General features: G+C 35.7%; 2 long non-coding RNA genes across 2 annotated transcripts; one reads left to right on the top strand and one right to left on the bottom strand.

The window, feature by feature from the left end:
- Positions 1 to 4,029: 4,029 nt before the first annotated feature.
- Positions 4,030 to 6,056, bottom strand: LOC141613929 (uncharacterized). The gene is made up of 2 exons (XR_012529294.1): positions 5,953 to 6,056; positions 4,030 to 4,220 (listed from the first exon to the last, which is right to left on the bottom strand). It is a non-coding gene; the product is annotated as an uncharacterized LOC141613929 (long non-coding RNA).
- A 4,613-nt stretch (positions 6,057 to 10,669) lies between these two features.
- On the top strand, positions 10,670 to 13,636 carry LOC141613927 (uncharacterized). Its single transcript, XR_012529293.1, has 3 exons — positions 10,670 to 10,857; positions 10,951 to 11,024; positions 13,387 to 13,636. It is a non-coding gene; the product is annotated as an uncharacterized LOC141613927 (long non-coding RNA).
- The last annotated feature ends 1,481 nt before the right edge of the window (positions 13,637 to 15,117 follow it).

Raw genomic sequence — 15,117 nt, 5'->3', positions numbered from 1 at the left:
GCAGTATTTAAATCAAAGGTAACCAAATTACTGACGGAGGGATTAAATAATATGTTAAAATTTTATCGTGACAATTTAATATTTTATAATTTTTATCGATGTTAAATTTATATGTTTGGAATATATTTATAAAGTAAAGTTATACTTAAAATATACAAGTGTTAATGAATTGAGTTGAAGACAGTACTGGATTGAATTAAGCTAAATTAAGCTAAACAAAATGATTTCGAAGGATGGTGAACTAAGTTAAGCCTAACTAAATTGAATAACCGAGATTATATTGACTATATCAATAACATATTTTCTTAACTCGATTTGATGTGAAACCCATCCAAAATAACATGTGACCAGATGATGACTCGACGCGATGAATGACCTAATATTGAATTAACTTAGTAGCGATCGAAATAGGATAATTGACATTTTCTACATCGTAAAATTTGAACTTTATATATGCACCTAAGAATAAATATAACATGAAATATTGGTCTAAATTAAAATTTTGAAAGTACATTGTGATATTAGTTATTGATAGCATAACTTGATAATATGTTTATTGTGAAATCGATATAGTATCTATCCCCTATCTACTAAAATAATAAGTGAACTCACAAATTTTCCCTTCAAAAAGTTTCTTTTTAAATAAGGAAGCAATTAATAATTTAACTGTTTTCACTAAATAAGGAATTAATAATTATAATGTATTTCATTAAATAATTTTTTTCATTAAAAATAATCTTTTGATCAAATTATATAATTTTCACAAGCTATAATATTTAAATAATGTATAAATAATATAAAAATAATAACTATTAAATCTTTTATTGATATTATTATTAGAAAATGACTTGACTAATACTATTTATATTATGTAAAAACAAGACTATAAATCGTTTTGATTTCTTTTATAACAAAAAAATTGAGAGAATTTATAAATTGAAATAATTAACTTTGTGGGATAAAAGATATTTTTTTAAAAAAAATACATTTCAGCACATTACACATTTCTCTTGGATTAATTTCCAGTTCAGTTTTTTTTCTCGAAAAAAAATATAATGACGTGAAATATGTAAAATTAGGTAGGTGTTATTTAGCATGATTAAGTAGTACAAAAATAAAAAAACTTTATAAATACCACGCATTAATTGCGCGAGATCTAAACTAGTTACATATTAAGTTAACTCAAATTTAACGGATCGACTCAAATTTCATTTGTGTAGAACTTTAACTCTCTCTTAAGTTGGGTATATTCGTCGTAACGTTGAAACATATTAAATATGTTAAATAATACAAATGGGAAAATGACTGAAATAACAAAATTTGTGTTCTCTCTATACAAATAGAATAATATTTGACCCGTCTTAAGCTCCGTCTTAAATTCCATTTGTATAGCAACGACGCACTGAATATAAGCCCATTAGTCCATAAGACAGAGATATTTACTCTGTATATATGATTATAATGAGATTTTGGCGCCAAAATCTCATTTCTTTTGGCACCATCAACAAATTTTGTTATCCTAATCCATCATTTAAGGAGTTGATAACTCTTTGATAGAGCTGGCAAGTCTGACCCGACCCGAATGACCCGACCTGAATCCGAGCAAACCTGACACGGCCCGATCCGAGAATATTGCAACCTGATGATGACCTGTAACTCGACATGACCCGATGACCCGTGACCCGAAACCCACCCGACCCAAGCCGATAACGACCCGTATGAAAGAAATGTAGATCTTTATACATAAACATACTCATATATGTTATAAATTAATTTGTCATAAAATTAAAGGTGGAACTTATGCATGCAAACTAATTAAAGAAATGAGAAAGAAACATTATTCTTACAATGGGTATTTCGGTTTAAATGGGCACAAAAGAAATCTCCTTTTCTTTTGTTCTTGAGCTTTCCTTTAATGGAAGAAACAAGATCCAAGTGTAGGATCTCTCCTTAGGAATTATACCCAAAGCTAACTCTTAATAAAATTAATATTATATGAACTAGTACAATATTAATTTTGATGAAAAATTGAACCAAAAATGTTTGGTTTTGGCTCCTAAAACCGGGTAGGAGAAGAGGAGAGGAAGAATATTATTTTTATCTCTCTAAAAATAATTTTTATGAAGTGAATGAATAATAATTATCACACTACCATTCATATGGTGAATGATAATTAAAATAAGCAAAAGAACCCTTGTTCTTTTCAAGAGAGAACCGGGTAGGGTGGAGTGGGATGGCCAATGCATGGTCTTTGTGCTCTTACACAAAAGACACTAGGTATGCATGCCTAAATTAGAGTAATAATAATGAATTCCACTAATCTTAATTAACACAATACAATTTGTTACTCACACCCATATTTCGGCCCATTTGGAGATAAAATGGAATCCATTTTATTTTTGTCAAATGTAAATATGTCACATGTCATATGTAACATAAATTTGTTATGTATTTTTAACATATTAAAAATCAACGTATTAATAAAAATACGTCATATACAAAATCGACTTAGTAATTCACAATTACTTGTGCCAAAATATTTTACCAATTTATAAATCATATTTATAATAATTCATTCAAATCCAATTGTTTCTTTAAACAATAATTTCATCCGAGTAATGATACAATTCGATTACTCAGACCGTATCTCATTTAATCACATTTCAATTTGATACGTAAATTTTACTTCCAAAATCGTCCGTCAATTTTTCAAATAATTTAATCAACTCGTAACATTATACGATTAATTAAATGATCAATTAAGAGTGTTGCCCTATAGGTATGACCTAGGGGGTAAACTGATCACCACCGTCACACGACAGTAATGTCAAACTCTAGTCAGCCAATCATTACCGATATATGTTGACAAGTTGACAGTATAAATACTTCCCAATTGTATTCTTTAAAATGAGATTTATTAATGATATTTAAATCATGTGATCGTACTATTGTTGAGGACACATTTCCCAACACTGTAACCCGACTTGACCCTATGATTAGTGACCCGGACCCGACCCGATATTGATCCGACCCGATAGTGACCTGATTAAATTGATAAACCGACAATTATTAAGCTTAATATTGATCAAAATGAAAGTGATTTTGTAATTAGATTGTTAAGTTTGACCTAATAATGAAGTAATTAAACCTAATAATGCTTAAAAAATAAATTTAATGGTCAAAAATTGAAGTAATGTGATAAAGTAACCGGACTCGGTAATGACCCGACCCGATACATCATTTGACTTGAAATGACCCGGCCCAAACCTGACCCAACCCGATACATCATTTGACCCGAAATGACCCGACCCGATAATGACCCGAACCCGGTCCGAAAAGGGTGACTGGCCCGATATGACCCGAACCTGATATGACCCGACCCGGCTTGACCTGACCTAAACCCGACCCGGCTGGCCTGATTGCCACCTCTACTCTTTGATAAGATATGGTGGTTGCTTTATGGCTATATAAGTAGCATATAATAGGTAAACACTTTCACTCAAAACAAATAAAAAAGATCTTAATATGTAAGACACTACAAGTAATAGTTTGAACGGACTCGGAGTTGGTAAATCATGTCGGGTACAAAAGACGGGGGCAAACAAAAAGCGGTTGTTCCCTTCGAAAAATAAATTAGTGTTGAAGGAGGTAAAAGAAGAGGCGAATGAATTTGATATTATTGATTTGGCAAAAAAAATTGTAGAGGTAAAGAAGGAGCCTGAAGAATTACCGAAAAAAAAAAGTCGAGATTATAGATCTGACAAAGGATGATTATTTTGTGTTTATTGATCTAACAAAAGATGACGAGATTGAGATCATTGATCTCACACAGGACGATTGTGACACCCTTAAATCTAGCCTTAAATAACTACGTAATTTCTACAGAAAAACTGGTAGGATATGTTTGTAAATGGTTCAACTATCCAAAAACCTGCAATTTCAAAAAATTTTCTAACTAAACCATTCACAACCAATCCCACTCAAGAAGTCCAACATTCCCAGAAGCGGGTGCCAAAACCCTGCAAAAGCTGATGAACTACTTTGCCATAGCTAAATAGAAAGTAGAATGATACAAACCCAAAATAGAAAAGGGAGACATATGTCCCTTCAAATAATATACAAACCAAAGGATAAAAGGGTTACTAATAGAATAGCCAAAACTAGGTCCAAGGTTCCTTGCTCACTAGCTCGTCTGTGACCCCCAACAAAGCATCAACAACCTGTCAATCGCATTTTATACAAACACGAAAGCCACAATTCAGTGGGGAGTAACTTCGAGTCCTCCCAGCCACGAATCGTCAAAATTAATGTAACATGTAATGTAACATGTAAACAATTTGATAAACCATTTACTTATCATGTATTCTAACAAATGACCCCTAAACTGACCAAACTAAACTATCATGTGAATCATATAATTCAAATAGTAATCCAAACTTTATCAATCGTAACCGCTTACATCTCACCTATTACGAGTTCATAAAATCACCATACAAGAAAGGGCAATATATCAAAGACAGGCATAAGTTCTTAGTACGGTCAATAGTCACTTTGTAACTCGAGTCTATACCACGAGGTAGGGAAGGTAATCGAACCGGTATCTTGGCTCGGCGGTTAATATTAATAAAACATGGCCAAGAGACAACACAACCCTAGCCTAAAATCTGCGCTGACCTAGACATGCGGATACACACCACCGCACCCAAGACCCACAACTTTTTTAAAACAAAGTGAAGTGAGTACCCTAAGGACACCACCGAAGGGTTGGCTAGTACTTAAGCCGACCCCATACTATCAAAATAACTACGAGGTCATGCCCCAACTTGGATATAAATCCACTAGTCAGGAACACAAAGGCTATCAAGCAGTGAACATATACTCGTCAGAGACTATAAAGACCTATCTATGATGAAGGCCGAAATACTCACCTAGGACCTAGTCCCAGCTAGTCCCAGCTTGAATACTTTAGCCCACACCACACACGACTCACCACACAAGTCAATTAAGACACCCACTTAACCATAAGAGGGCAAAAAGTCCCACTTACCAACATGAATTCTAACATTCTATCATGTAAAAGGCTATATAATATTGTCTATTCAGCAGATAAACCAACAGTTCCTCAATAAGTATTCAATACTAATTTCCAATCCTAGCAATTATAACAATATTTAAGGCTCTAGGGTAAACTAGGGTCATTACTACAAAATAAGAAGCTATTAAATTCAATAACTAAATAAGAAGCTATAATAAATGGCCTAAAACAAGAAAAAGGCCGATTATCTAATTCATTCAAAATTTCATCCAACCGAATTTTTACCCGCAACCCCTTGACCCCGCGCAGTGCGGGTTAAATTGCGGTGACCAATCACTCAAATTGATCGACATCGAGTCAGTCAAAGGGATTAAGGCTCAGTTTTCGGCACAATCAACAAAGCATTACAATTATCGCTATACAATTCATTCTGAGCCTATTATTTACAATTTCATTTTGTAAACTATCCTAACATGTGATAACTATTAATATAAGCATAGTTTTACCCTTAACATAATTTTTATTACTAATATGATTCAATTCCTAAAGTGTACTCATACTAACTATGTCATTAATAAACCCGAAATGACGAATTTTACATGGAAATCCGCGAAACAAGCAACGGACCGACCCGGGCCAGCCGTGGGCCTGCCACGGGCCTGCCGGCCTGCTGCCCCACCCTTACTCCTCTTATTTTTTTCATTTTTGCTCAGTATAAGACCGTCTGAAAATTAATTAATCGTCCCCAATTCAACTTTGATAATTTAAACTAACAAAAGACATAATTTAAGCTAACAATTGACATGCATGCAACCATTATAAACATGTGAAAACTAATTCTCAAACAAAAATTCACCAAACATACAAAAATCAAAAACATGTGACGATCTTTCGTCGAGTAACTCGAAATATGTTACCTTAAGCTAGAAAAAGAGCAATTAGCACCTCAAAACCCAAACCCTAACGACACTAGCCGCTATCCTCTACAATATACGAGTCCCCGAACTCGTCTTCCAATCCTTCACCTAAATAAACAATTAAAACACAATAATAAGCATATAAAACCGAAAATACCGAAAATTGGTCTTAAAACAACTTAATGAAAACTGAAATTAGAACATACTAAGTTGTAGATCTCGTCGAGGGGATTCCGGAAAGGTAAATTATGCGAAAAACCGATAAGAAACGAAGAAATTAGGGCGATTTTAGCTTGATTTTTGTTGAAATGTGTTTGATTTTGGGTTTTTAGAGGATGAACACAAGAAATTTTAGAAAAAGAAAGGAAAGGGGGAGGGGATGCCGCGTGAGGGAGGAAGGAAAGGAGGAAAAAGGAAGTGCGGGATTTTTAGTCGGGATTTTTTACGAGTCGGGTTTGACTTGTTTCAATAATAATTAAATCCGTAAGTCAAATGCAAATTCCGTCAAGACCAAAGTCTTTAAACACGAGATTACAATAAAATTGAGTATTCATACGACCCATTTCCAAATTCGTTTACCCAACGTTCAAACGAATTGTCATTTTCCCCCCGATACGCCCTTATTTCGAAATAAAAGATTTTACACGGTTTAAACTATTTTTAAACATTTCAAAACTATCAAAATAAATACTTCTCTTCAAAATATAATAAAATTATATTTCTTTGAATTATTTTTACTTTAAATACATTATTGTCAAATTTTACTTGATTAATTAATTATTTTCGAAATATATTAACGGTCCGAAATTTACGGGGCGTTACAACGATGACATATAGCATTGGAGAATTGGTCTACCTCAACGAGAAGATTGATTTTTGAATTTCTATTTATTATTTTTTAATTAATTAGGATTGAGTTCTGTTTTTTTTTTTTATTTATTAATTAGGATTGAGTTATGTATGGTGAACTAAGTTCCTTCTTATCAGTGTAGTCGAAATATTCCTAAATTTCGCATTTGTTTAATAAATAACAGTTCGTATTTGGTTGCTTATGTTACGGAATACTAATTCTCGTGTACTTTTTTTTTGTTTTTTTTTTGCATATAGTTGTTTCTAAACATGCTAAACTACTAATGTTCGTACCCGTAAGGTCGTACCCCCAAGTTCGACATTTTTTATGAGAACATTTCATAGAAAGATAAAACCATGATATTAAAAGTTGTGAATCGACTGCAGCCAATGGAATGTCCTGTGACAATTTGTTGTGATTTAGCATGGGTTTTGAAGGGACCGCGGTACATTACATGTAGCAGTGGAAGACAGAAACGCGGTCCTCCTGAGATCTATTGCATTTAAAAACTTGTAAAAATTGGGTAAAGGGACAAATACTTTACGTGTAGACAATAAATTGGTCTAACCCCGAAAATACGGAGGCTCTAGTGTATCCACACCGGTAGATAGACTAACGTTCTCAACCCTTGAGACGACCTCGGAATATAGAGAGAAAAACTTTTCTCTTTCATATGTATGTATTAGAGAGGGATACTTTTATATATCCTTCTTATCTTATCTAATAAAATTCTCACCAGACGATGGCTATTTATAGTAACCGAATGCTTGGGCATCAAGGCACAAACATACAAGAGTGATGAAGTGAGTCATTTTCTTAACACTTAAGGGATGACTATCCATATGTGATATGACACGTACAAAAGCATGGCATGCTAACAATTCCAATTTGCCAAGTGACATGCGCGTACGTGGCCCTCATAGCCAATCACGTCTCGGTCTCTCATACACACATTTATCCGATATTAACTATATTTCCGTGTTAGCGGACAATATAAAAATATGTCGTCGAGATTATTTAAATAATTATCTCATAATAAATTACATAATCGTAAACGTTAAATATCACACCGTAAGTGTGTGACCACATAGGTTCATCGCTAAACCGGTAATAATTAATCTCATTAACTATTAATCGAGGTTGGCGTCTAACAACACTCCCCGACGGCCGGATAGCGTGAATACCAATATTCATTGTACTCGAACCTGGTAAAGGATACTGTATTTATTTCCCTCCGTCGTTCTAACTCCGGATCATCCTAGGGTATGGTTTGACTGTCAAACTCCACTAGACAACCATTATGTTATATGTCAATCATTATTGGTCGGGAATGACTTTAAGAAACTCCTTTCTTAAATCATTCATCTACCATGTCCAAGGTTTTGATATGACCAATAAGATTAATGACAACATAGAGTTCAAACTCATTACCTTGAGCTGACGGATTCCATCTTGACTCACCATTAATTACATAGGTACTTAATTATACCCAATGACCATTCAACTAGAATTTTTACACACTAGGTGTCCGGTATCTAAGTACAATAAGTAGTCTATTAACTACAATGATGATCTCAGGTCAAAGGATAAAATATACAATTACTCCTTAAGAGAATTTCCACATTGACAGTGCATAGGTAATAATAACCATTTGGGAAATCTCACTGTTGGTCAGTTCAATAATCATATCTCTATATGCATTATCTATATTATAACTTAATGAATGAGATCCATTAATACTCATCCTATGAGTAACGTTATCAATATATTGGTCTATCCGGATGATCATAATCCCGTTCTGATGATCCAACGACCAAGAACACTTTTAGACTAAACTCTATAATACTCGACTCTCATTATCATAATCTCCATTATGATGTCAAGTATACCAGTTTAATCAAGGATTTATCATCATATTAACACTTTAAATAAGATAATAAGAAAATGCCATCTAATTATTAATCTCCATTAATAACTATACTGTATGAAATTCGTTCAAAACGTTTCATAACGATTGCTCTGGGGCATAGTTCCAACAATCTCCCACTTGACCTAGAGGCAATCGGTAATGAACCTTGATCCTATATTCCCCCTTGCGCTTGTCAAATTCTTTTGATAAAAGTGCCTTAGTGAAAGGATCTGCATCGTTTCTTTCCTTTACACCTGATGAATGTGAACATCTCCATGTTCGAATATTTTTCTCATTAGGTGAAATTTCCGAAGAACATGTTTAGATCGTTGGTGGTCCCCTTAGCTTTTTAGCCTGTGCAATAACTCCTTATTGACACACAATAGAGGAATACCTTCCTCCACTGAAGGAACAACACCTAGTTCAGTTAAGAGCTTTTATGGAACTCTTCCAACTCACTACTCACCATTTAAGGTGAAAGCATAACTAGAAGTAGACTTGCTATCATCCTTATCCAATGCGAAACTTGCATTAGTACAGCTAAACACTTTTAGCTTACAATCTCCAAAAATGAGGAATTGGTCCTTAGTCCTTCTCAAGTACTCAAGGATGGTTTTCACCACTTTCCAATATCCCTCATCCGGATTGCCTGATGCCTACTCGCTACTCCTAGCGGGTAAGACACATCAAGCCTTGTACAACTTGACTGCTCAGTGTACAAATTTGGGAGAGCTATAACAGCTTCCTGAATCTATCTCAATAGATTCTTATTCCAACAATATAAGCCGCTTTTCCCATATCCTCTATGGATAACTGTTCAGATAGCCAAATCTTTGTCTCTTGCATGGTTAGCACATCATTTCCTATTAGCAATAGGAAAATGACTGTACTCCCACTAGCCTCCTTTGATAAATCTTAGTCGGAAAGAAAATAATCCAAATAAGAACATAATCATACATCATCATGATATGTACTTCCTCATAATGATATATAAGAATTTTAAAACATGCATGAGCCCCGTGGTTGTCAGGTCGCTTCTCATCATAATTAAAATTCGTCTGATTTTATCTTATAAAATCATTTCAGGCTCTACACTACATAGTCCCCTGGTTGTCAGGTTGTACCTATCAGTGTAGTTGAGTTTATCCACTCTAGTGACAGAAAATTAATAAATGTCATACCCTCTGGGTTGTCCAGACTAAAAGTACAAGATTAGTTAACTTTTCTTCACCATGTATCACATACAATAGACAATATTATTATATCTCCGAATTACAAGCCCCCTGGTTGTCAGGTCGCTTCTTGTAAACGAAAATAAAATAACTTTATTGTCTACTTGAGTGGCAACCTTCGACAAAATACCTCATATTTTATCAATTAAAAAACTCAATAATCTTTAACTGGTCAAGTTTTAATGTCATTCAAACAATTTGAATAACACAAGTGCTTATATTGTATATTAGCACTTAACAATTATATCTCATATAATTGTCGTACACAGTTATCGCATAACCGTAGTACTCAAATGAAACACCCGCGAATTTCCCATTTTGACATTTAAAATTTATTAAACCGTTTAATCACTTTATTATATATTTTTGAATTATTCAATTTAATTAATTTTATGTCAAACACGATTTTTATAAACGTATTATATAAATTTTTATAAAAATACGTATAATTAAATTATATTTGTGAGGCATACTTTATATAAGAATTTATGTATACATGTTTTTGGTCGGACAATAATAGTGACAATAATGATGACTGTAATAATAATAATTCCCGTCTTAACTTCCGTCTAGCTATAGACCGTCACGTTTAACTTTCGGACCTAAATTAATTCGGACCAATTCGATTTTGACAACACACAACCGTCTTACACTTATAATATAATTCTTTTTTGTTGTTGACCACTCATTCTCTCACACCTCACCATCCCCAACCCACTTATCCCTTTCCTTTTTCAAAAAAAAATAAACACCTGATAAACACAGCAGCACAGCACTGCAGTAACAACGAAACAACACCAACGATTACACTCCATTTTTGGCCGATTTCAAACCCAGATTTCGACTCAATTCCTCAACCGTTTCTCCTAATTTTTGTACCATTTTCTTCCCCTTTCCTTCCTCCTCCTTTCAAGGTAAGAAAGTCTTGTTTTTGTGGTGATTTCAAATTGACCCGTCTCATGGAAGTTCTGATTTTTAGCTCCTTTATCTCGTTTTCTTTCCTCTAGTTGAAGAAATTGAAGACCCGGTGGGAGGCTCGTACTCTATAGGCGTTTTCTTCGGAGTTTTGAAGGGCAAAAAGGTAACGGTGATGGGATTACTCGACATTATGTCGAAATTTATATGTGCTTAAATGTGTTTTTACTCTTTTATAACATAAAGTTGTTGTCTTGACTGAGTTCTTATGGTGTCCTTTGAGACAGTTTTATTCGAGTTTTACTTATCCTTTTTGAGAAAATTTGGTACCTTTGAATTTTTTTGTGAAGTGGGTAATCATGTCGGGCAATTTGTTTGGATGAATATTATCATTTTCGTGCTTAAAATTTCGTCTTAAGACGGACGCAAAACTGAACATAAAACAGTGGAAATGTGACTCAAGCGTGGATAAATATAGATAGATAGGAGAAGATGACATTCAAATCTAAATGACTAAATTCAATCAATCGTCATTTCATTTTGCTCAGCTGACAGCTAACATGGTGTTGCTGGCTGTAGAAGGGTAAAAGAGTGAACTGATAACTCAAAAACGTTAATTTGTTTTGTATTGCTTCTTATCTAACTGGATGAATCTTCTGTCAAGAAAAGGCCTATTCTCATAAATGCACCTGGTTAGCCTTTACATATGAGAGATTTAACATAATGCATTTTATAAATGTATTAACTCGTAGATTTTTTCCTTGACGTTACATAACGGTCAGCCTTGGACGCGATTTTTAGGTTGAAATGGTTGTTGGTTCGAGTCAATTTGATTGCTCATGTCTCGTGTGCATATACATGAATGAATATAGTCTTTTGTTTGGATGAATTCCGCCTTGTAACATGCTTAAAAACTTGTCTTAAGACGGCCTCGTGAATTGTTTGAAAAACCAAGTATAAACAAGTTGATGATGGGTGATTTTCTTGGACTGTTTTTGAGTCGATTTCACGGAAGATTTCTGCCAATTATTTAATTTCCGTCTCATGTGAATATCCATGTATGTAATGGGTGGGTTGTATGTAAGGAATTCCATTCTTTTCATGCTTAAAATTTCGTCTTAAGACGGTCACAAATGAGCTTCTTTAACCGTGAAAAATGGGTTTTTGTCAGGCTGTTTTCGCAGGCTGTTTTTGACGGGTTCTTTATGCTAAATTGAACCAATTTTCTTACGTATGTCTCAAGTATATGTACCTGTTTGGATTGGGTCCTTTGAGCGGGTGAAATCCGTCCTAGTTTGACCTAGAAAATCGCTCTAAGATGGTTGGGCAAAGAAGGGGTGTTGCGTTTTTTTTTTTGGATGCTCTGTATTGTCTGTTCTGTCTGCGTGTGTTCTGTCTGCGTGCTGCAAGCTGCTTGTCGCATGTTTCTGTGCAGGCCAGGCCAGTGTGTCACTAAATTTCCACCCTTACTTTCACATGGTGTTACATGTGTTATACGAAATTGTGTATTTAGGGAAGATGACCATGCAAGTAGTGAAAGATTTAATTGGATACATATTCAATAATTGAAGTGAAGATATAATAGCAATAGTTTTAGTTTTGTTCTATGCCTTCTCATACCTTATATTAAGCTTGAACATGCCTTATAGTTGTTCGGTCACTCTTATATTATGGCATATGCTTATGAATGACTCACATGTGATTATTTACGTTTCTTCTCATGTTTTACATAATGCAATCGTTCATTCCCGCTTATTTTCATTTTGTTCAAATGGCTTAGTTATATGAAATAAAATGGTGGTCCTTGTTATAAAAGTATGAAATGACGTGGAATATTTCATTTACGAGTTATTACTTGCTCTTTTTCATTTATTTATCATGACTCAAGTACGTATGATTTATTATACATGTTTAATTAAATTGGGTCATATCCATGTAAATTTGTCATTTTGCTATACCTTTTGCTTGACTTACATTTTCGCCCAACTTGTGCTGTTCTGGCAAGTACGGGTTTGGCCTACTTGTGCTGTTCTGGCAAGTGTGGTTTTGGGCCACTTGTGCTGTGCTGGCAAGTGAGTCTTATCTTAGTCTTTCCACCACTTTCGTGCTGTTCTGGCGATTGGGGTACTCGGTCTCCTTGAGTAGTCGAGTCTTAGGTGCGTGCTGTGCTGGCGCACGTCGAATCGGGATGTACACCCGAAAATCTGCAGATTTAGACTAAGACCGTATCATTATCGTAGTCCTACCCGGGGAAATTATAGTCTAAGAGTGGTAAATGTCTTGCATTATGGTTGGTTGCAAATGTCATTTTTACTTGGGATGCGCATCCATAATTATCAGGTGTCTCACATAATCGGACGAATTTATGTTATGCTAATTTTAGTCACTTTAATCATTTTTATTCAATTGGCAAGTTTTATTCCATGGCATTTATTTATTTACATTGCTTACAATCATTTTCTATGCCTTGCTTAATTGAGTTATTTGTTACGCTTATTTTAACATAATGTGGCTGGGAGAACCCTCAGTTACTCCCCACTCATGTTTACATGAATGACAGGTTTGTGAAGATGCATTTGTGGGGTTTAGACGTGTGAGCTAGGGAGCACCTTGGACTAGTAGTCGTCTTATTAGGATTGCTTAGACTCACCTTTTATTGTATTGTCATTCGAGGGATATATTTTCCCTCATCTTCGTCTATCACGTTTGTATAAACTTAACTTTATTTCCGCATTCTTTATTTGGGTTTTAGAGTTTAATGAACCCGCGCTTTAAACTTTAAAAGTTTCAAAAATTTCCTAATTTCCGCTTGAATTTATAAGTTATATTTTCCGCGTTATAGCGGGGGTTCACACAAACTTTGTTAATATTGCACCACAAAGAGAACCCTTCTCTTATATGTAGCCAAAAATAACATAAGACATGAAGTATACTCAATATGTTAATTAGAGCAATCATTACACTAATAATTGAACAAAGAAAAACAAATTGATATGCTATCATGTCACTAAAAGACTAGCTAGTTTGCTCATACGTAAAACAAGTATAGCCAAACTTCACTCCAACATACAACGATAACTTTTCTCGCTTCCGTAAGGCAAAATTGGCTCTGATACCAATTGAAGGGACCGAGGTACATTACATGTAGCAGCGGAAGACAGAAACGCGGTCCTCCTGAGACCTATTGCATTTGATGGGGCATATTCTGCACCCGCTGACTGAGTCAACATATTGAGCAAGGTCAGAGATATCCACAGCAAGTCAACGTATTAGACAGCCTAACCGACGCAGCCTGTCGGCCTGTCACTTGGGTCTCGGCTAGGCAACTAGCCAGCCGGGAGGCATATCCGCGTACTCACATCCAGTACCCTCTGCATGGAGTCAACCAGGCCAGCCGGCCTGCCATGGGTCCCTCGGCCGAGGGTAGAACAGTCTTTCCACCTGCTCTGCCACTTGGCCACTTGGCCACTACGTGACAAAAGGTGAAAGTCTATAAATACTCCTCAATCCTCATTGAGAAAACGATCCAATAATCCACAATTCACCCTAAAACTCACTATTAATCTGATATAAACTCCCTTATCTCTCTACTATATACTTTGCCAAGTAACACACAACTTAATCCCTTTAAGTTTACTGACTTGAGCGTCGGAGTGAGTACGCTCGGTACCAAGCCGAGCCCTCAGTTTGTTCATCTTTACAGGAGAGAGCGAAAGGAAGAGACAAGTCAAAGACACCATTCAACAAGCTTACGTGGTCACAACTCTACTTCGGAATTACACCCGGAACAATTGGCGCCGTCTGTGGGGAGGTCCATACTAAAAGCTGGTCACCTACCTTACAAAAACAACCAAAAAAACCATTCAAAGAGCTAAGAAGATGTCAAAACAGCCAGAACTTGTGAGTGTAGAAACCGAATTCTACCAGGATGAGACGTTCCCTAATTCGGAGATCGGGCAGTCCCCCACCGGCCGAGTGATTGAGCCGGTGAAGTACGGGATGCCAAGGGAGCCAGAAACACCGCTGCCCACCGGCCAGGTCACTGTCATGGGACATGTGGTCGATGCAGCCAAACTGAAGCTATTCCTGGACCTGATGGGCGGTACGCCGGTCACCCCCTGTCACGACGACGGTGACGGCGGCGCCTCCACCGGTGACCAGGGCCCACAAAGTAACTCCGAACAACTTGACCGGAGTAATACAAGGAGCTGGGCATGCAAGGACGCCGGCGGAGCCCTCGTTGCCAGTGGCAGACCAAA

Source organism: Silene latifolia, chromosome 11 (assembly GCF_048544455.1).
Source record: "Silene latifolia isolate original U9 population chromosome 11, ASM4854445v1, whole genome shotgun sequence".
Taxonomy (NCBI): Eukaryota; Viridiplantae; Streptophyta; class Magnoliopsida; order Caryophyllales; family Caryophyllaceae; genus Silene; species Silene latifolia.
This window is presented reverse-complemented; position numbering and strand designations above follow the sequence as displayed.